Source organism: Calonectris borealis, chromosome W (genome assembly GCF_964195595.1).
Source record: "Calonectris borealis chromosome W, bCalBor7.hap1.2, whole genome shotgun sequence".
In the NCBI taxonomy this organism is placed as follows: domain Eukaryota; kingdom Metazoa; phylum Chordata; class Aves; order Procellariiformes; family Procellariidae; genus Calonectris; species Calonectris borealis.
The window spans coordinates 21,976,674-21,998,216 of NC_134351.1; the positions used below are offsets into that span (position 1 = coordinate 21,976,674).

The following is a 21,543-nucleotide window of genomic DNA, read 5'->3' on the forward strand; positions in this document are numbered from 1 at the left end:
GAGCGCATTCCTTACATCTTGTCCTGCCCTGACTGGCCCAAGGGCTACTGCATCTCCCAGGGGATTTGTTCAAAGGCTTGTTGTTGCTCAGGGCCCCGTTTGAAGTCATTCTTCTTCCTGGTCACGTGACAGAGGCTTATGATCTGACTGTCATTTAGGATATGCATTCTCCAAAAACCCACAACGCCTAAGAAAGCCTGTGTTTCCTTTTTGCTAGTTGGTGGGGACATGGCTGTTATTTTGTTGATCACATCCATTGGGATCTGACGACGCCCATCTTGCCATTTTATTCCTAAAAACTGGATCTCCTGTGCAGGTCCCTTGACCTTACTTTGTTTTATGGCAAAACCAGCATTCAGAAGGATTTGGACTATTCTCTCCCCTTTCTCAAAAACTACTTTTGCTGTGCTGCCGCACACAATGAGGTCATCCATGTATTGCAGGTGTTCCGGAGCCTCACCCTGTTCCAGTGTGGTGTGGATCAGTCCATGGCAAATGGTAAGGCTGTGTTTCCACCCCTGGGGCAGTCGGTTCCAGGTGTACTGGACGCCCCTCCAAGTGAAAGCAAACTGTGGCCTGCACTCTGCCGCCAAAGGGATTAAGAACGCATTGGCGATATCCATTGCGGCGTACCACTTGGCTGCCTTTGACTCCAGTTCGTATTGAAGTTCTAGCATGTCCGGCACGGCAGCACTCAGTGGCAGCGTGACTTCGTTCAGGCCACGACAGTCTACTGTTAGTCTCCACGCTCCATTAGACTTTCGCACTGGCCATATGGGACTGTTAAAGGGTGAGCGAGTCTTGCTGATCACTCCTGGGCTCTCCAGTCGACGAATCAGCTCATGGATGGGAAGCAGGGAGTCTCGGTTGGTGCGATATTGCCACCGGTGCACTGTTGTGGTAGCGATTGGTACCTGTTGTTCTTCAACCCTCAACAATCCCATAACAGAAAGGGTCCTCCGAGAGACCGGGCAAGGTGGACAGCTGTTTAATTTCCTCCGTCTCCAGGGCAGCTCTACCAAAAGCCCACCAGTACCCTTCTGGGTCCTTGAAATACCCTCTCCTGAGGTAGTCTATGCCAAGGATGCACGGAGCCTCTGGGCCAGTCACAATGGGGTGCTTCTGCCACTCATTCCCGGTTAGGCTCACTTCGGCCTTCAGTGCAATTAGCTCTTGGGATCCCCCTGTCACTCCAGAAATACAGATGGGTTCTGCCCCTTTATAGCTTGATGGCATCAGGGTACACTGTGCACCGGTGTCTACGAGAGCCTTATACTCCTGTGGCTCTGATGTGCCAGGCCATCGAATCCACACAGTCCAGTAAACCCGGTTGTCCCTTTCCTCCACCTGGCCGGAGGCAGGGCCCCTCTAGTTCTGGTCATAGTATTTGTTACTCACTTCTTGTAAACGCGAGTCAAGAATTCCTGCGTTACAATCCAAAGAAAGATCAGCCCTTCTACTCTGTCTGGGGAACTGTTCACTGGAAACTGGACCGTTGTGAGACAGATTTTTCCTGACAACTGGAGCAGCATTTTTCCTGGGAGAACCCCCTTGTGTGATTGTTTTTCCTTGCAACTCACGTACACGTGCCTCTAGGGTCAAGGTAGGTTTTCCATCCCACATCCTCATGTCCTCTCCATGGTAACGCAGGTAAAACCACAGGGTGCCCCGTGGTGTGTACTTTCTATATCCTCTCTCGTGAGGAGAAAAACACTGACTCCTAATGGCTGAGATACTGGTCCATACAGGTGGAGAATAGGACATACCCTCTTTGAGTTGCTGGACCTCCCGGGACAGTTTCTCCACAGTCGAGACAAGGGAGGAGGAGACAGTTTCTTCGTATTCCCAGTCTGCCAACCACGTCATCCACCGTTGGTGCTTCTTCCTCTTTCCAGGTCAGTACTGCCAACGACCTGGCATGCGACACTGATGTACTCCGTACCAACTTCTGCCACATGGGTCGTGTGCACTGGACTTCATCTGGATATTTGGGCGTTTGGTCGTTGTCCAGGTCACTATAAACCACCTCCAGCACGCCTAATTCTCTCAGGTACTGGATACCTCTCTCCATGGTGGTCCACTTGCCTGGGTGGCATATAACATCTTCCTTGAAGGGATACCTTTCCTTCACACCTGACAGCAGTCGCCTCCAGATGCTGAGGGCTTGTGCCCCTTGTCCAATTGCTTTGTCAGTGCCCCCTTCCCTAGCAAGGGATCCCAGCTGCTTGGCTTCCCTACCCTCTAATTCCAAGCTACTGGCTCGATTATCCCAGCATCAGAGCAGCCAGGTAGAATCACAGAATCATAGAATAGTTTGGATTGGAAGGGACCTTTAAAGGTCATCTAGTCCAACCCCCCTGCAATGAGCAGGGACATCTTCAACTAGACCAGGTTGCTCAGAGCCCTGTCCAACCTCTGCTTGAATGTTTCCAGGGATGGGGCATCTACCACCTCTCTGGGCAACCTGTTCCAGTGTTTCACCACCCTCATCGTAAAAAATTTCTTCCTTATATCTAGTCTGAATCTGCCCTCTTTTAGTTTAAAACCATTCCCCCTTGTCCTGTCACAACAAGCCCTGCTAAAATTTTGTCCCCATCTTTCTTATAAGCCCCCTTTAAGTATTGAAAGGCTGCAATAAGGTCTCCCCAAAGCCTTCTCTTCTCCAGGCTGAACAACCCCAACTCTCTCAGCCTTTCCTCATAGGAGAGGCGTTCCAGCCCTCTGATCATTTTTGTGGCCCTCCTCTGGACCCACTCCAACAGGTCCATGTCTGTCTTGTGCTGAGGGCTCCAGAGCTGGACGCAGTACTCCAGGTGGGGTCTCACCAGAGTAGAGGGGCAGAATCACCTCCCTTGACCTGCTGGCCATGCTTCTTTTGATGCAGCCCAGGATACAGTTGGCCTTCTGGGCTGCCAGCGCACATTGCTGGCTCATGTCCAGCTTTTCGTCCACCAGTACCCCCAAGTCCTTCTCGGCAGGGCTGCTCTCAATCCCTTCATTCCCCAGCCTGTATTGATACCAGGGGTTGCCCCGACCCAGGTGCAGGACCCTGCACTTGGCCTTGTTGAACCTCATGAGGTTCACACGGGCCCACTTCTCGAGCTTGTCCAGGTCCCTCTGGATGGCATCCCTGTCTCTCAGGTGTGTCAACCGCACCTCTCAGCTTGGTGTCGTCTGCAAACTTGCTGAGGGTGCACTCGATCCCATTGTCTATGTCATTGATGAAGATATTAAACAGTACCGGTCCCAATACAGACCCCTGAGGCACACCACTCGTCACCAATCTCCATCTGGACATTGAGCCGTTGACCACTACCCTCTGGGTGTGACCATCCAACCAATTCCTCATCCACCGAACAGTCCACCCATGAAATTCATATCTCTCCAATTTAAAGAGAAGGATGTTGTGGGGGACCGTGTCAAAGGCCTTACAGAGGTCCAGATAGATGACATCTGTAGCCCTTCCCATGTCCATTGATGTAGTCACTCCATCATAGAAGGCCACTAGGTTCGTCAGGCAGGAATTGCCCTTACTGAAACCATGCTGGCTGTCTCGAATCACCTCCCTGTCCTCCATGTGCCTTAGCATAGCTTCCAGGAGGATCTGTTCCATGATCTTCCCAGGCACAGAGGTGAGGCTGACTGGCCTGTAGTTCCCCGGGTCCTCCTTTTTTTCCTTTTTAAAAATGGGGGTTATGTTTCCCCTTTTCCAGTCAGCGGGAACTTCACCGGACTGCCACGACTTCTCAAATATGATGGATAGTGGCTTAGCAACTTCATCCGTTAGTTCCCTCAGGGCCCGCGGATGGATCTCACGGGTCCCATGGACTTGTGCACCTTCAGGTTCCTTAGATGGTCTCGAACCTGATCTTCTCCTACAGTGGGCGGCTCTTCATTCTCCCCGTCCCTGCCTTTGCCTTCTGCAAATATAGGTAACAATATGCTCACCTGGAGGACGACTGAAATCTTTTCGCATATCTCGCAGCTCACTCAGGGATAGGGATCGGGTGGTTTCCATCTTGTTTACGAGTTCTTCCTCTTCCTCCTCCTCTACCCGTGATGGCCCTGTGTCGTGGTTTAACCTGGCAGGCAGCCAAATACCACGCAGCCGCTCACTCACTCCCCCCGCCCCCCCAGTGGGACGGGGAGAGAATCGGAAGGGTAAGAGTGAGAAAAACTCGTGGGTTGAGATAAAGACAGTTTAATAGAACAGAAAAGGGAGAATAATGATAATAAATAATGATAGAATATACAAAATGAGTGATGCACAATGCAATTGCTCACCGGGTGGTGACCGATAACCAAGTAGCGATCGGTACTTCCTGGATCACGCCTACCGTTCATATACTGAGCATGACGTCACATGGTATGGAATACCCCATTGGCCAGCTGGGCTGGCTGTCCTGATTATGTTCCCTCCCATCTTGTGTACCTAGCTCAGTCAGTAGGCACGGGAGCTGTCCTTGGACTAGGAGGGCACTTAGCAACAACTGAAAACATCAGTGTGTTATCAACATTCTCCTCATACTAAATCCAAAACACAGCACTAGGAAGAAATTTAACCCTATCCCAGCCGAAACCAGGACACACCGACATCCAAAATATCCTGTTTATTTTCCTTGTCTTGTTTATTATGAGTAACAGTACAGGCTACGTCCTTGGATTTTAATCTTTCTTCCAGTAAGTTAACAAGAGTTTTTTGGTAGGATACTCCAAAAACCCACTTAATTGTTTGGAGCTATATGGCCTCAGTTTCATACTTCAGGGTTAGATCTACCCATGGGGTGTTAAAAATCCCACCCCATGTATAAAAGTGGTCAAAATCTTCTGAACTGCATAGAGTTCATCTGCAGTGAAGATGTGGTTCTTCAAACTCCGAGACAAAATACTACCAACTTGGCTGATCAGCACTAAGTTGTGACTCTTAACATTGCCCATCTTATTTTATTGACTCCTGGTTTCAGAAAAATAAGCCCTTCTCCGTTTTATGTGCTTTCTCACAAATAGCAGCTTTAAATGAGTTAGTAAAATTGGAAAACTGTTTTAACATGTGCATTTAATATTCTTCCATAGTTCAATCAACAGATGACTCATAATAAGCTATAATATCCTTGAGACATGCATTTAGTTCCCAAAACATTTTTGTCAGATCCAAAGGAGAGGAAATTTTCTTGGGAGACAAAAGTTCTCACACTGAAGTCACAGACTGGGGAAAAAATCAGGAGCAGGCCTAAGCCTATGATTTGGGTGATCATATCTCCACGTCTTCAAAAAATTTGGCTGGTTTAGGTGTTAAGGAAAACTAGCAGGATAGGGACTTTGCAAAAGAGACATTACTACCTTCTTCCCTAACTGGAAGAGGCGAGCATAAGGTAATTGCTAACAGGCAATTGCCTTATTTGCCAAGCACAGGGCTTAAAAGGCTTCACTCACACTGAGACTATCCTGTTTGGTTCGTAAGGTGAGAGGAGTTGCAGCAACATGACTCATGCTCAGTTAGTCCCCAGTGAAGGGTAGTCATCATGCTAAAAAAAAGCCTGCCTTTAGGAGCAATGGAAGGGATTTTTCTGGGAGGCTGCTTAGGGGACCTGCACCTTGGAAGGGAAACAGAGGCCTTTAAAATCAGATCTCCTAAGTCTGCCCACCACAATCCCTCAATAAGGGTATGCAAGGCATATCTACATTCTGCACAGGTGGAAATTACTTCTTCATCTAAGCCAATATTTTGTTTTCACAAAAACTGGGCATAACATTAGACCAAGTCTGTCACCTAGTGAAACATGGAGGTATTTCTAGTACAGTTTTGTCAATACTATGTTGTAAATCATAAACCTATACAGCAAAGCTATCTGCATATGCATCTGAACATTTGATTTTCCTTTAGCTTCCTTTATATTGTAAATAACTAATATACCTTTTTTTTTAAAATACACTTACTGTCCATACAGTAGTAGTTTCATTTGTTCGACGGACTTGTATTTCAAAAGACATTGCCAGCTCAGCATCATGTGCTGACTTGTCAACATCCCATTCCACCAGCAGACGAAGAGCCAAATCGTTGGAAATGTTAAGGTATATTACCGGAAACACAAGGGATTCTAGGAGCACACAAAAATGTTAATGTTTATGTGTGCTTTAGTCCTTCAAATACGGCCAAGTTGCAAAGCAGATCTGAAACAACAGTGGTTAGAGGTAAGATAGGTTCCAGACAGTTCTGAAGAGGGGGGGAAGAAGTGATCAAGGTCCATGCTGTTGATATCAAAAACAAAGATAATGTTTCATCTTAAGGCATCAGCAGGCTAGAATGAGGTTCCTGAATCTATTCAATAGCCCCCCACCATGACATTGGGTATGCTATTTAATTTCTTTATGCCCTCAATTTATTAGCTACTTTATGGGAATATTGATCCTTCCCTTTATAGTCTTATGAAGGGGAACAACATAGTGTATTAACAGGGACTGAATCTCAAGAAATCCCAACCTCCAGCAACCCTTCTAATCATTAGTGCAGAAAATGCAGGCTCATTTTTGCTCTCTGACATAATTATTATTAAATTAATTAATGCAAATCACGTAATTTGAACAGGATGGGTTAAGAGTTTCCCTTCACTAGCTAGCTCAGATGATAGTCTAGTATTAGGCACATTCCTGGTTGCTCTACACAGAGCTTAGGTACTTTAGTCAGGGCTGTGGATTCTTCTACTGGAATTAGACACCTAGTTAATAATGGCACCTCCATCCTTTTGTGGGCCTGGGTTTAATTCCCAGGATAAACTAAAGTTTAAAAGTCAGACTGAAGTCCCTTTTGATGTCAGGAAAGGAAAGGCTCCTTAAGAAGACTAGCCTGCTGAAAACTACAGATCACCTTATGAGTGGTCCCTCTTTTTAGATGTCTGCTCTGTCACCCTCCCAAAAAAACCTAACTCTTGGAAGAGATGAAATATGGCACTCACTGATGTGTATCTTCTCTCCTCCCTGAAAAACAACCAAACAACCAACAACAACGAAAAACCACAAAAAAACACAACGAAAACAAACAAACCCAACCCTAAACTTGATCTGGTTGTTAATGAAGCCAGGGAACTGAAATGGCCAAGTAACTAGGCTTTTTCTTTTGCCACAGTTGCTTTCCAAGATGCTTCTGCTTGTTATAAATGACAGGGTCAGAATGCTGATACTGACCAGGACACAGAAAAGAAATCACAGAAATAACTGTATGCTTTAATAAAACAGAACTCATTCTGGGCATTCCTACCCCACTGCAGCCACAGTCCTCAGGGACAGCCTGGATTGAGAGACCTCAGCAGCTCCTTCTCACAAAACTGCCACCTCCAGTCAATTCTCCCAGATGTGCTTCACCCACTGACCCAATGATTATCTGAGACTTTTAGAGAATATTACTGGCAGAAACACAAGCATTCAGGAAATTTAGTTTGAGAATCTACATTTTGATAGACGCTCCTGGCAGCAATCAGATATCCAAATCATTTTGCAATTTATCCTGCAGTGCCTGCTGTGCACTAACTTCTGTGCAGCAGTTTCCCTACATATGGATCTTTACATTAACTGTAGGAAATTAAAGGCTTAAGAGAAGCAGTAGTTATAACAATCCCTGAACAATCAAGGGAAGCAAAAAATACTTTATAAGCATATTTATTAACTATGAGAATACAGACACTGACACAGCATAGTTGTTTATACAAGTCCAGCCTATAATTAAATAATAAATGGAGCAAAATATATATTGTACCATTAGTAACAACTTATAAAAAACTGCTGGAAGAAAGGATTGTTTCTCTTTTAGCAAGTCATCTACAAACTCTGTTGGTATATTTTTAATCCATTCAATTTTGAAAGGTACTGGAAGTCAAAGCAAAATGAAAACCACATGCTTTTGATCTAGAGGAAACTACTGGTATAGGCTTCTTCAGATATGCTTGGAGGGAGAAATCAAGGTTTCATTGTTCAAACACTTGGTCTCAGAAACAGGATTGCAGTATCCTAAAAAGTTTTTGAGGAAGAAGTATACACACACATATATGCACACATACCTTCCTCTTCTATCAATTCTCACTGCAGCCTTAATATATAATTACTGGAAAAAGATGAACATGTGTAATTACATGAAAGCAGAATTTGACAGCATTAGTGTCTCCTGTAAGGTAAATACAAAAACGTTTCACATGCAGAAATAAAATTTCCTTTTTGGCCATGGTTATGACATGGTCCTTAAAAAACAGATCTGCTGCTTGACAGTTGCTTTTGAACAGCAAGGAATAAAAAAAAAAAAGGCCATCAGTTTTACACTACCACAAGGAAACCCAGCACCTATGACAACTAGTAGATGTCTGGAACTGAATAAAAGTGGAAGGCCTGGGGATAAATTTCACTTGCCTAAATGACAAGGGAGCAGCAATTTTTAGGTTTTACTGGAAAACAGAAATATTGTTAGCTTCACTGCCAAGGACTAACCAGGCAGGGAGCCAGAACAACCAAAGCAACGAAGTGAGCCATAAAATTAACTGTGGAAGCAGAGTATCTTATAGATAAAGGCTGTTAAAATCCCACTTATGCTAAGCAATTGACTGTAATGTTGTTCCTCTCCAGTATGTAATCTTAGCTGCTCATTTTTTGGTCAGCCTTACCTGTACCTTCATCATCCTGTTACCTGAAGCACCATGTACCAAGCCTCTGAGGGGATCTTATTTTGCATATGCAAATAGGTGGCCAATCTAAAGCTCAGACGCTTGCCATTCTTGTGTTTTCCTTCTGCAGTGCTGAAGACAGATGGGCCCGGCACAAATAAACAAACCTAAAGGAAGGGACCTGGCTAGTCTCTCAGTGAAACTCACAGGTGCAAAATAAGACTTCCAGGGAAAGGAAACAAATATACCTGAAAGAAAAGCCAGCTAGTTGGCAGAAACCCCTTCCTCCTTCAGGGTGCACCATTAAAAGAAACCCCTGCGTATCTTCTGAATTTCCCTATCCTCTTTTTTGCTCCTTCTCTGGCCAATTCTAGTTGCAAGCGTCACTATTGCATTGATGATGAGCTTGCCTCTCTTCTCTACATCTGTCTCTTTTTGTCCAAGCTAAAAGCTCATCCTGTTTCTCACCATGGAGAATAGTTTCACCTGCCATATTTAATTAACCTGACAAAAAAACCCAAAGGTCTCATTGGTTTCTGTTTTTTATCCATCTGTACGAGCGTCCCTCCACTATCTCCTTTTATTTAGATGACATATCACTTGGGACCTCACACAAATTTGTTTTCCTCAGAGCCTGTCATAAGAGAGTCTAGATCACCAGTCAGGGCTTATACACAGTACCAACAAACAGAAGAAACAATATAGCTAAGGATATAGCCAAAATCTTGAAGACCACTGAGTTACAATGTGGGACTTAAAGACTTTTGTAGCATAATTTACACATGTAGAAATATTTGTAGTATTCACAGTTATAATCTTCCCCTCCTAGTAAAGTTAAATAACCAAGGCATCTTAAGACTTGTTTTAACTTGAAAGCTAACTCAGACTACATGAACAGCTTTATGATTAACAACAGAGACTAATTTTATTCCTGAACAACTGCATGTGAAAACAAGCGACCAAGTTACTGTAATGCAGTAACTGTTTGGACTTGCCTGCATTACAAAGTTCTGCCAGTCTAGGGGCATTGGTAATAGAGTCTCAAAACTGAGGAACTGGCACCTTGGTTGAATGGAGTGTGAACACATGAATTTCAAGGTTGAAGAGAGGCAAAAAAGTCTGAAACAGATATATTACCCCTTTGGTATGATACCAAGTACATTAATACAAAAAAAACCCACCACCCTCTCCCTCCTTCACCAACTTAATTAAAGGCAATACAACTTCTATAATGCAGACTATAGTTTGGCAAGTTCTGCCTTATTAATGGTGGTCACAGAAAATTTAATTAAAAAATATTAATTCTTTTTTTTTTTTCTTTTTTCTTTCTTTTAATGGAGTCATGCCCAATGCTATTGCCAGCAGCAAGCATGCAATCAGTACTTTTACCTTAAAATATACAGCCTTCTGGAAAGTTATCCTTATATTCAATTTTGTTCCCTCAGAATGTGCATATTTGCTTTTTTCTTTGTATTAGATACATATGTGAAGTTTAAGAAATAAAAATCTGGTCCTGGGATTTTGTGGCACAACCAGAAAAGAGCCAACAGAAGTCCTAAAGTTTTCATAGATGAGACAAACAAGAAAGGGAAAGTGAAGGGAAGAGGTAGAAAAGCATAAAAGTTATCAAAGAGGAAATAAATTATTTAAAGAGGACAGATTACAGATCAAAAACATATGAGACAGAGAGGGAGCAAATAAATACACTCTGGCTTCATATCGTTGCAAGTTATTGATTCAACAGGCAATTTTCCATGATGGGGTTACAAAGGTAATTATACAAGTTGCTTCATTACCTTACCAAAGATAATAATTTGATTAAGTGTGTAACATGTTGCTTAATCACAGGAGACTTACAAATGAGCAAGTCCAAAGCTTCACTTGTTGTAGATGGCTTCCAAATAAAAAAGCAAATGTTCAGACATTTACCTTGCTGTGAATATGTAGCGTAGCAAGTCCTCAGGGGGAGCAGTACTGCCAGAACCATGAAGCGATTCATCATTCATCCGCCTTTTCCTGCGCAAGACTTATCAGGAAAGAAGACATGTCTATTTATTTGTTTCTTTTAGGAGAAATGCATGCCAGACAGTAATATTATCTAGACTATTGTATTTAAGAATGAATAAATAAAAACCCAACCACATGGACTCCAGGCAGTTTAAGAGAAATTCAGGAAGAATGGACAAAGAAAGATGAGGAGTGAAAAAATCCTCTTGTTTTTAGGACCTGGTTACATAATAGGGAAAAATACACTACACTCAAAAAGTTCAATTTAATCTAAACAAATAAACCACACAATACCTTTAAAGATTTACCTCCACTTGTTGCTAAGGAATATTAAAACAAAAGTTTGTCCTGATATATTTTTTGCTTTCCTCCTGCACAAGTAACAAGAGATCCATCCTAACTAGGAAAAAAAAAGTATTAAAGGTGTGAAAGGCCTTAAGGTTTCTGCTCCACCTAGAGCCTGACTGACGAATCCAGCAGACTTAGGCAAGCATGGTCTTGCCCTTTGCCAGCACCCAGGACACTATATGGAGGGCTTTAGTTAGGTTGGAGTTGAAATACATGTATCAAAGTCTTAGCAACTTCCATTCCTAGAAGGACTGTCATCTCAAGCACCACAGAGCTCTATCTAGCCTTTTACGCTCACATTGTGACAGGATGAAACTCTGTTTGACTTGCACAGCTCAGTCCTGAGGGACTGATTGTATGTCAGATCTCATAAGACATGAATCACCTGCAAATTCCCCCATGCAGAAGGGAGAGGTAAACATTCAGCAGCAGTATGGTTAAAAGCACTCGGGCACAGAGGGTACAGGAGTCCAAATAACAGGAACAGGATTATGGATACAGCTATCTTTAACTTTTAATTTCCACATTTTACATTTCTGGAGCTGTGCAGAATACTGATAAAGAGAGCCTTCTACCACTGCTTCTATAACAGAAGTTGGAACTGCTTAGCAAGACAGATAACCAGGATGACCTTCTGTCCCCACTAAAGCCAAGGACAGAACATTTACTGATTTCAGAAGGGCCAGGAATTCACTCCAGAATTTCTTCCGGGCAGAAAACCTCCAATTTAATACCTCAGAGCTGCAGACACTTAAGTTTAATGACCCTGCCTTAGATTCACTGGTTTTGGGAAGCTCTGAATTTCTCCAATGGCTCAAAAGAAAAGATTTCAACTTTTTTTTGCAAGTTTCTAAAGGTCAAATGGAAAACGTAGAAGAGTCCTGGGTGCAGCACTGCAACCCAGTACTCAACACTCACAAGCACCCTTGCTGCAGTGTGCCCCAATTTTTTCCTTGTGAGCACAAATGCTTTGTGGAGGCCCCCATATTTAAAAGGTGAGCATTGCCTTGCCTAATGTATAGGCTTCTGCACTCTTTCTTGCCATTATACCAGTATCCTCAAAAAGTATTTGGACAACACTAAAATCAACATGAATAAAGAATCTAAATATTTTTGAGAACCTAGGCCTAATTCACATGCAACTAATAGACTGTTTCAAGAACTGACTTGGGGAAATCTGCTTCTTCATAGATTTTTTAAGTTTAGACTTTTTTTATCACCTGCTCAAATTTAATATCTAAAAGGGAAAATAATTTGATATGTTTTGTCTGGAATAAACATGATAGAATGGCTCTTTGTTATACAACAGTGAGTGGCAAGTAAGTGACACAAAAAGAAGTCTTTCCAAGGCAGATTATGTTAAAACTTCTGGTAACTCTTCAGTACGTTTCTATTATTTTGAATTATAAGAAATTAATATTGAGATACAAAGCCAAATCTTGCATGCCCTTTTTCAGAAAAAAAAGTGAAAATAAAACTGCCTTTAAAGTCAATGGAGTTGACTTTCTGCTCTAAGACCAATTTAATACAAGGGTAGTGTTGTGATTTAACCTGGCAGGCAGCTAAACACCACACAGCTGCTCGCTCACTCACTCCCCCCCCCCCCCCCCCCCCCCCCCCCCCCCCCCCCGCCACAGTGGGATGGGGGGAAGAATTGGGAGGAAAAAAAAGTAAAATTTGTGGATTGAGATAAAGACAGTTTAATAGAACAGAAAAAGAAATAATAATAATAATAATAATAGAATATACAAAGTGAGTGATGCACAATGCAATTGCTCACCACCCGCGCTGACCGATAACCAAGTAGCGATCCCTACTTCCTGGAACATGCCTACCATTCATATACCGAGCGTGACGTCACATGGTATGGAATACCCTGTTGGCCAGCTGTCCCAGCTATGCTCCCTCCCAATGCTTGTTTGGTTGGTTGGTTGGGTTTTTTTAAGCTGAATGTCCTTGACTAGGAGGGTACTTAGCAACAACTGAAAACATCAGTGTGTTATCAACATTCTTCTCATACTAAATCCAAAACACAGCACTAGGAAGAAATTTAACTCTACCCCAGCCGAAACCAGGACAGTATCCACCCCTTATTCTATACCATCTACGTCATGCCTAGGTCTCACATTTTCCAATACATTCCAATTAATCACCACCACCTTTCTTGTCTTTATATACACACACACACACACAGATATCATTCCCTTACTCTATGGGCCATCCCTCTAAAATGTCCACTGAGTTCATTTAGTCCATGACTTTGGGCTCCATCTGTCATAACAGTCCTTCAGGGCAGGAGAGATGGTGTGTGGTGTTGGATTGTTGCATCCTGAAGCCAGTTCTGATTCCAGTATTGCTGCGCTCGTTCAGTCCTATCATCGTTGCACTTTGCTCAGTTTCATCGGAGTTCATTCTTCATTAATCTGGGTGATTTTTACTGTTATACCATTGATAGCAACCATAGAAACGTCACATGACGTCACATGGTATGGAATACCCCATGGGCCAGCTGTCCTGGCTATGCTCCCTCCTCCCAGCCTCTGTTTGGTAGAGCATGGAAGCTGTCCTTGACAGGGTACTTCGCAACAACTGAAAACATCAGTGTGTTATCAACATTCTCCTCATACTAAATCCAAAACACAGCACTAGGACGAAATTTAACTCTATCACAGCCAAAACCAGGACAGTTAGTCAGTTAGGTTCAGTGGCGTATCTCCTGACTTATATCAGCATGAACAAAACCTGGCCCCACAGGACTCCTGATTTTGTAAACATCTTCGGGGCTGGACACAAAGCTATTTGTCATATATCAGTTAAATCCAACATTAAATCTAATGGGAAAGTATTGTGGAAGTCATAACATATTAGAGTATTTGTTTAAACTACTTCCTATTTGGAAAACAAATCCAAACCCTTTTCTGCTCTTAAGAGGCATTCTCAACTATTGTATTGAAATAAATGTCTAATTTAACTACCTCTCTCCAGTCATTTACACTGTCAGTTCACTAATGACACATCCTAGATCATTTTTATTGCTCCATAGTACAAATACCGTATGCTACTAAAGGGCAGTGTAATATACTAAATGACCATCAGAATACAAACATATTTTTGGACAGCTACAATGCTTTTCACTATTCAGTATGTTAATAATCTAGTTTAATACTGTATAATGAATTGTGATAATATGTGCAATTGTAGCTATCAAATCAGTTATCATGGGAAAAGTTTTGGAATTCTCTAACAAAAGGGAACATGAAGTAAATGTAAATAAATGAAACACTATTCGAGAAAAAAGAAATACAGTCCTTAATATATGAGTAATATTTTGACCTAAATCATCTTTATGCAGAAACTTCTGCCTATGAATAACAAATTAATCATAGACAGTAATTACTACCAACTAATGTCAAGCACTTATTCTGTATTATCAATAATTAAGTACTTTTATAAAGCCATCATTTAAAAAGTCTGTGTCTTGGTTAAAAAGATTAAAAGAAAATTAAAACAGTTGTACAAAATACATTATTAATTTAATTTAAAAAAAACCCCAAACATAACAATAATAGATTAACTACATCCTTGCCAAAAGTGAAAACAATTGAACAACAAAGGAAATGAAGACAGGAAGTCAGGGAAGGTTTTTAGGTATCTAAATAATTCATCACCCTGAAACAGGTGAAGTACTACCTCTGAGAACTAGGGAGCAACTATCGAATGCCACAAGAAAAGTGACAATCACAAGCATTGTTTTGGTGAATAGCTTGGTTCAGATTTGCCAATCTGAAAAGATATGAAGTGATGTTCTTTCAGAAATACCACACTAGTATACCACAGTTCTTCATCTGAGAATGAATCAATGCTGACTTTCTTTTTAAGCCTAAGAGAAGTCATGTTTTGTCACCATGCTTCAACCTGGAATGCCTGTGTACTTTGTTTCCATGAATTGCAGGTAAGAACAAGCAGCTCTCATGCCAGTGATTTAGAATATGGTGTGCAGACACACATTCTTTTATCATTAAAATAATTTTGCAACAGCATTTCTCTAGTCTGTCACAGAATCACAAAGCAGTTTGTCCAACTGAGTTTTGAAGAACTCCAAGGATGGAGATTCCACAACTTCTCTGGGCACCTTGTTCCAGTGCTTAACCATCCTCACTGTGAAGGTTTTTTTTCTCCTTATATTCAAGCTGAATTTTCTTTGCTACAATTTGCACCCGTTTCCTCTTGCCCTTCTGCTGTACATCTCTGCAAAAAGCTTAGCTTTGTCTTCTCAGTAATTTCCCATTAGTTAGGTGAGGAATGCAGTTAGAGCTGCCCTAACCTTTCTCTTCTCAAGGTTAAGCAAACTCAGCTCCTTCAGTGACTCCTACATGTGCTCCAGCCTCCAAAGCCTCCTGGTGTCTCTCTGCTGGACTCAGTCCAGTCTGTCAGTCTTCTTTGTACTGTGAGCCCAAAACTGGACACAGTAATTTAGATATGGCCTCATAAGTGCCAAATAGAAGGAAATAATCACTCCCCTAAGCTCTAATTCTTTGCCAGCATTAACAATAGTAGTTCTGGTTCTAATTTCTGTGATGAATCTGGTTATTGGGACACACTGTGAAATGACCTATAAAATGGGGGATAATACTAAGTCGTAAGTTGAGGATGATTGGGCACAAAATGATCTGTCAGAGCTACAGAAGTTAGCTGAGCAAGAAATTTTTCATTTTACCCTATATTCTTCCCCATTCTAAAAATTCAACACCTGTGGGGGAAATAAAGCAGACAGATGTCTTGTCAGTCTGTAGCATGAATCACTGATAGATTTTTTTTTCACTCATGAATATATATTCTACTTGTAATTCTTCCCTTTGGAAAAATGTAACCTGGGGTGTGATAAACCAGATACAAATGGATTCAGGACTCCCCAGCCTAACCTGAAATTAATCAGTACTGATAGATGTATCAGTAGAACAGAACCATTTTGGAGACCTGGCAGCAATTACAATAATATTCAGCAGCAACAGGAATTATTCAGAGACCTGACAATTAAAGAGCAATCACTCAAGAAGTAGAGAAAGTGCAGGAGTGAATTACCTTGGGAAGAGATAAAATCTCCTTCAGTAGATAGTTTGTGAATGGTCTAAATAAATATCTTCAGGTAAACTGTTTCTCCTTCAGAGCAAAAGGCTGGCTTGATCCCCAAAGTCCCATCCAGGCCAATGCTTTTGTGATGCCATGGATGAGAGGAAAAAGAAATTCCCATTATTCATCTGGTAAATATACCTAAGATAAACATTTTGTCAAACCTCTCTTCAAAGGCATTAAAGCACCAAAATTCAACTGAAACCTCTTTCAAGATCAGGCACATAGTATTCAGGAGTCATTGGCTGGGAGTTGAAGCTATATAGTGCACATACTGCTGCAGTACCTGGAATATCCACGTGTAAGAAAAGGAAGCCCCTGCATCTAGTACTAGTTGACCACAGATTCACTGTCTTGCATCAATCTTCCTAAAGCCGCATATTCCAAATCATACTTCATACAACTTTCCTTTCTCAGCGCCCTTTGCTTTGCTTATTTAAAACAGCTGCCAGCTGCAACCCACATCCTCAAATGAACCAGAGCCTGTACACAGGCTGGGAAAAGAAGTGTTTTCAGTTGCTATGATCCAGAAAACTTTATCCATTTAAAGGAGAGTATTAGATGGGGACACCAAACCATAAACACTATTGATCAGACAAATTTTCCTAAACCAGACATGGAAGAGGACTGTCAGTGAGGCAAATGCAGTAATAATACTTTGGATTTATAATCACATTTTTCATCCTATGTTCTCATTCCCTCTACTTCACAGACAGACTGAGGACAGGAATCACAATTCAAATTCATACCATGCAGTACAAGGTCGCTAACATCAGTGATGTGTTTAGCGCCAAAACCTAATCACTATAAACTCCTTCCATAGCCACTAAAGAGAAAGAGGCACCCCTAGAAAGTAATCCAGACCAGAGGTGGGCTAACTCACCCTCTGGAGGTGTTTCCCCCCCGCCTTAAACAGAGAACTAGGTAAGTGCCAAATGAGCTAGAATGCCCTAAGTCAATGATTTGTACAAAGACTCTGCACTGAAGTGTGCCTCTGCTCTCCTGACTCCTGCAGTTCCCAATATGACACCCCTTGCAAATCAACAGCGCAGAGCTGACATCCAACTGAGGTGGCTTTACTTGAAATAGGGAACAGTGTCAAGCCATCTGAAACTTACTGAGTGTTGGTAAAGTAGCATCTGCCAAAGCACCCTACAACTAAATAGATCCTTCTTAAAAATAAACATCACGCTGTTTATACAAAATTTAATTTGCAACAATTTTGAAAAAAATGAATAGCTGAGACCAAATTCTAAAGTGGATGAACCCTTCTTTTAGTCCTTGCACTCAAGCTTTCTTCTCACAAGCAATTTTAAAGATGGTTTCAATTACACTTAGCTTATTTACAGAAAATACGTCTGTGCGTAAGACACCAAAAGCTCCTAATAAGCCTTTCTGATCTAAAGGGTGAGCAACAAGTTTAAAAAGCAGCACATGAAAGAAAGGAATTTCTATAATTAAGGTCTGATAGGTATGTAATAATTTGATTACTTAGGGATAGCTTTATCTCCTGTTTTTTGATAAATAGAAAGCTCTTTGATGCGTGCTGTTGGTTTTCTAAAGAGCTTTGCCAAAACAGGAAAACATTATGTATTTTATGATCCCATGAAGGCTGGAATCCAAACAAAAAAGCAATTAAATAGAGGAAAAAATGGGGTCTAAAAATGTAAAGTGCTCAACAAACTGTGTAAGACTACTCCTGCCCCATCAAAAAGCAAACACTAACAGCTGTAGGTAAGGAATCACATAACATGGTGGCATGACTCATACCAACAGGAAGAATAGTTTTACCATGTTTTTTCAGGCATGATCTACTTGCAATGCTGTTAGGATCTGGTTTACTCCACTGGAGTAGGGACTGGTCCAGGCAAGCAATATTTTAGATAAAAAGAGAGATGAAAAGGTTATGCCAAAAAGTCAAACTCCAAAGAATACAGGAACTACAGGGGAATTTATGATATTTTCTCATGGTTTTGAGATTAAACAACAGATTTCAGCTGTTTAAAAGAAAGCAGGAGCAACACCTCTCTGTATGATGATGGATTTAAAGGTCTGGATTTGCATTCCTGAACAAGTCGACACCTTCTCGAAGTAGTAGGAACGGGAAATGTTAAAACCAAACCTAATCACCTGGCAGAAGCAGCATCCGCATCCCACGATGTACCTCAGTAATTTTTGCTCAGGTCAAACCAGCAACTTTTATACTCTAGTTAAGCAGTGACATCTTGAAAGCAGAGAAGGTTTGGGGGTATAAAACGCGTTAAATTCAACAGTAAGTGATCGTGCTGCTGGGGCAGTCTGTTTCCGGAGGATTAAGGAGCAATACGAAGATGGCGGTGTTGAGGCCCCGGCTCCCCTCCCTCCCGTAGCCCTCTCACATCCGCTGTGCCAAGGGATGCCTGGAAAAACAGGGATTAAAGGGCAGGCAAAGGGTGAAGAGGGCTTAACGAGCATCAGAAGGACTAAAATTCAAAGTAAAAACTCCACAGAGCGTTTCAAAAAAGGCGCCGGAGGGGAGGAGGTGGATTTTCCTCAGCGGAGCAGGCTGAGCTCCCCTCAGCGAGGGCGCCCGGGGTGCCCCCGCGGGGAGAAGGAATTACTGAGAGAACGAGGGACTGCCGCGACAGGAAAAGACCCGCATAACTCACCTGCAGCAGTCGAGTAGCTCTCTCAGGAACCGGGAGAAGAGACGCGTCCCTGCCTGGCGGCCAGCGGGACACGCCAGCCCCTCCAGTCAATGCCGGGAAGAGCTACGGCTAGGCCGTCCCTCCCCCAGGCGGTGCCTCCACCCACCTCGCGGAGGCCGGGTGGGCGGTGCCTCGGGAATTTCCTCCCCCCCCTCCGGAAAGCGCGGCCGGTTCCCTTGGCCTGTGTCTTTAGTGCCATGGCCCCAGGGTTCCTGTGTCTCCTGGGTCCGGCCCCGGGGGAAGGAGGGGGCTGCTGTGGCCGCTGAGGCAGCCGGGGTGAGGAGGTGGACTGGCGCTTGCGTCAGGGCTCGGGGTTGTAATCGGCCTGGTGCTGCGCCACCATCTTGCATGCAGCTGTCCAATGAAATCCCACTCAGAAACCACGTTAAGGAAGGTTATGGCTCACAAAGTCAAACTCTCTGCTCCCAAAATCATAGGACCACAAGGCATGAAAGGAGATCAGGAGTTCACCTCGTATGTTGTCCTGCCCTTCAGGATGGCATCGGCTGCACATCTCCATCTGACAGGCCTCAGTAAGAAGTTCAGAGACATACGGTGTGCCACAAGCTTCCTGGGTCACTGCTTCCATCAGAAGATTTAACCATGATAAAGTTTTGTTTAAACCTGTTACTTATCCTTTTCAGGTTGTTTGTGGTGAAGGTTTCTCCGGTTTGTAGCACTTCTATGTAAAAGAGGTCTTCTGTCTCTTATTTTCTTTTTCCTAAATTACCTTTGTAGATAAAACTTAACCTACCTATTAAGGCACTGTTATCCTTGCTCTCCTTTGGATTGTCTCAAATTCTTGAAGCTTGGTTGCTTTTCCTCAGAAGGATGTGGACTGGTGTCCTGGTTTCGGCTGGGATAGGGTTAAATTTCTTCCTAGTGCTGTGTTTTGGATTTAGTATGAAGAGAATGTTGATAACACACTGATGTTTTCAGTTGTTGCTAACTATCCTGTCAAGGACAGCTTCCATGTTGCCAAACAGAGGATGGGAGGGAGCATAATCGGGACAGCTGGCCCAGCTGGCCAACAGGGTATTCCATACCATGTGACGTCATACTCAATATATGAATGGTAGGCGTGATCCAGGCAGTAGCGATCATTACTTGGTTATCGGTCAGCGCGGGTGGTGAGCAATTGCATTGTGCATCACTCATTTTGTATATTCTATCATTATTATTATTATTTTCCCTTCTCTGTTCTATTAAACTGTCTTTATCCCAACCCATGAGTTTTTCTCACTCTTACCCTTCCGATACTCTCCCCATCCCACTGGGGAGTGGGGTGGAGTGAGTGAGCGGCTGCATGGTATTTGGCTGTCTGCCAGGTTAAACCATGACAGTCCTTTTTGGCGCCCAACATGGGGCTCGAGGGGTTGAGATAACGATAGATCTGACCAAACCGTGTTAAGGCAAAATTGTTATAAGCATTCATTATATTGATTGGTCACAATGTTGATTTATTAGCTCTCAAAGTTGTGGGGCTGGCTCTCAATGTTGGGTTATGTAATACCTTGCTTGCAGTATATGTTCCCTTTTGTCCTGTTTATCATTATTTGGAACTGGGCCAAGGTTATCATTTTGCTGCTGTTTTATGAGGTGATAAAATCATTGGTCGTGAGTCTAATCTGGTATCTGTACTCAGCACTGCCGTCATCTCTGTACCTTGGGAAACACCTCTTAGAAACTATTAGTAATTGCACTTTTTTCTCCTCGGAGAATGAATTTAAGGGGGAGACAGGATGGGACACTTTCTCCCACTTGTTCATCTTCCCTTCCATATCTTCAGAAACTCCCTTTTCTTCTATCCTCTTCATGAAGATGTCCACAATATTCCTTGAGAATTTTGAATATCCTTGGGATGTTCAAACAAGCGTGTTCATATTGCTATGTCTCCTGAATGTGGTTCAGGTCTCGTTTAGGGTTAAAGAACTATTTAGGAATACCGTCCGGAGATCAACCTCAGCAACAGGCACGGTGGCTACTCAAACCCCCACGACAGGCACTGCGGTTACTTCAAACCCCACGACAACCACTGTGGCTACTCAAACCCCCGCGACAGGCACTGTAGCTTCTGCAACCCACGCGACAGGCATGACAACTACCCAAACCCCAGCAACAGGTACTACACCTGAACCAGAGGACCAACCCTTGCTGGTATCCGTTGCCCCTGTACAGAAGAAGAAATCTTGGAAGCGAAGGTCAGGTTGTTTAGAAAGAGATGATGGAAAAGCAGGGCCATCACGAGGAGGGGAGGAGGAAGAGGAAGAACTCATAAACGAGACGGAAACCACCCGATCCCTATCCCTGGGTGAGTTGCTAGATATGCGGAAAGATTTCAGCCCTCATCCAGGCGAGCATATTGTTACCTGGCTGCTCCAATGCTGAGATAATGGGGCCAGTAGCCTGGAATTGGAGGGGAAAGAAGCCAAACAGCTGGGATCCCTTGCTAGGGAAGGAGGCATTGACAAAGCAATTGGAAAAGGGACACAGGTCCTCAGCCTCTGGAGGCGACTGCTGTCAGGTGTGAAGGAAAGGTATCCCTTCAAGGAAGATGTTATATATCGCCCAGGCAAATGGACCACTATGGAGAGAGGTATCCAGTACCTGAGAGAACTAGGCATGCTGGAGGTGGTTTATAGTGACCTGGACAAGGACCAAACGCCCAAATATCCAGATGAAGTCCAGTGCACGCGACCCATGTGGCAGAAATTAGTACGGAGTGC

The 21,543-nt window shown here is 43.0% G+C and overlaps 1 pseudogene; it reads right to left on the minus strand.

The window, feature by feature from the left end:
• Positions 1-16,288, minus strand: part of LOC142074714 (oncostatin-M-specific receptor subunit beta-like) — a 41,238-nt pseudogene extending 24,950 nt beyond the window's left edge.
• Positions 16,289-21,543: the final 5,255 nt, after the last annotated feature.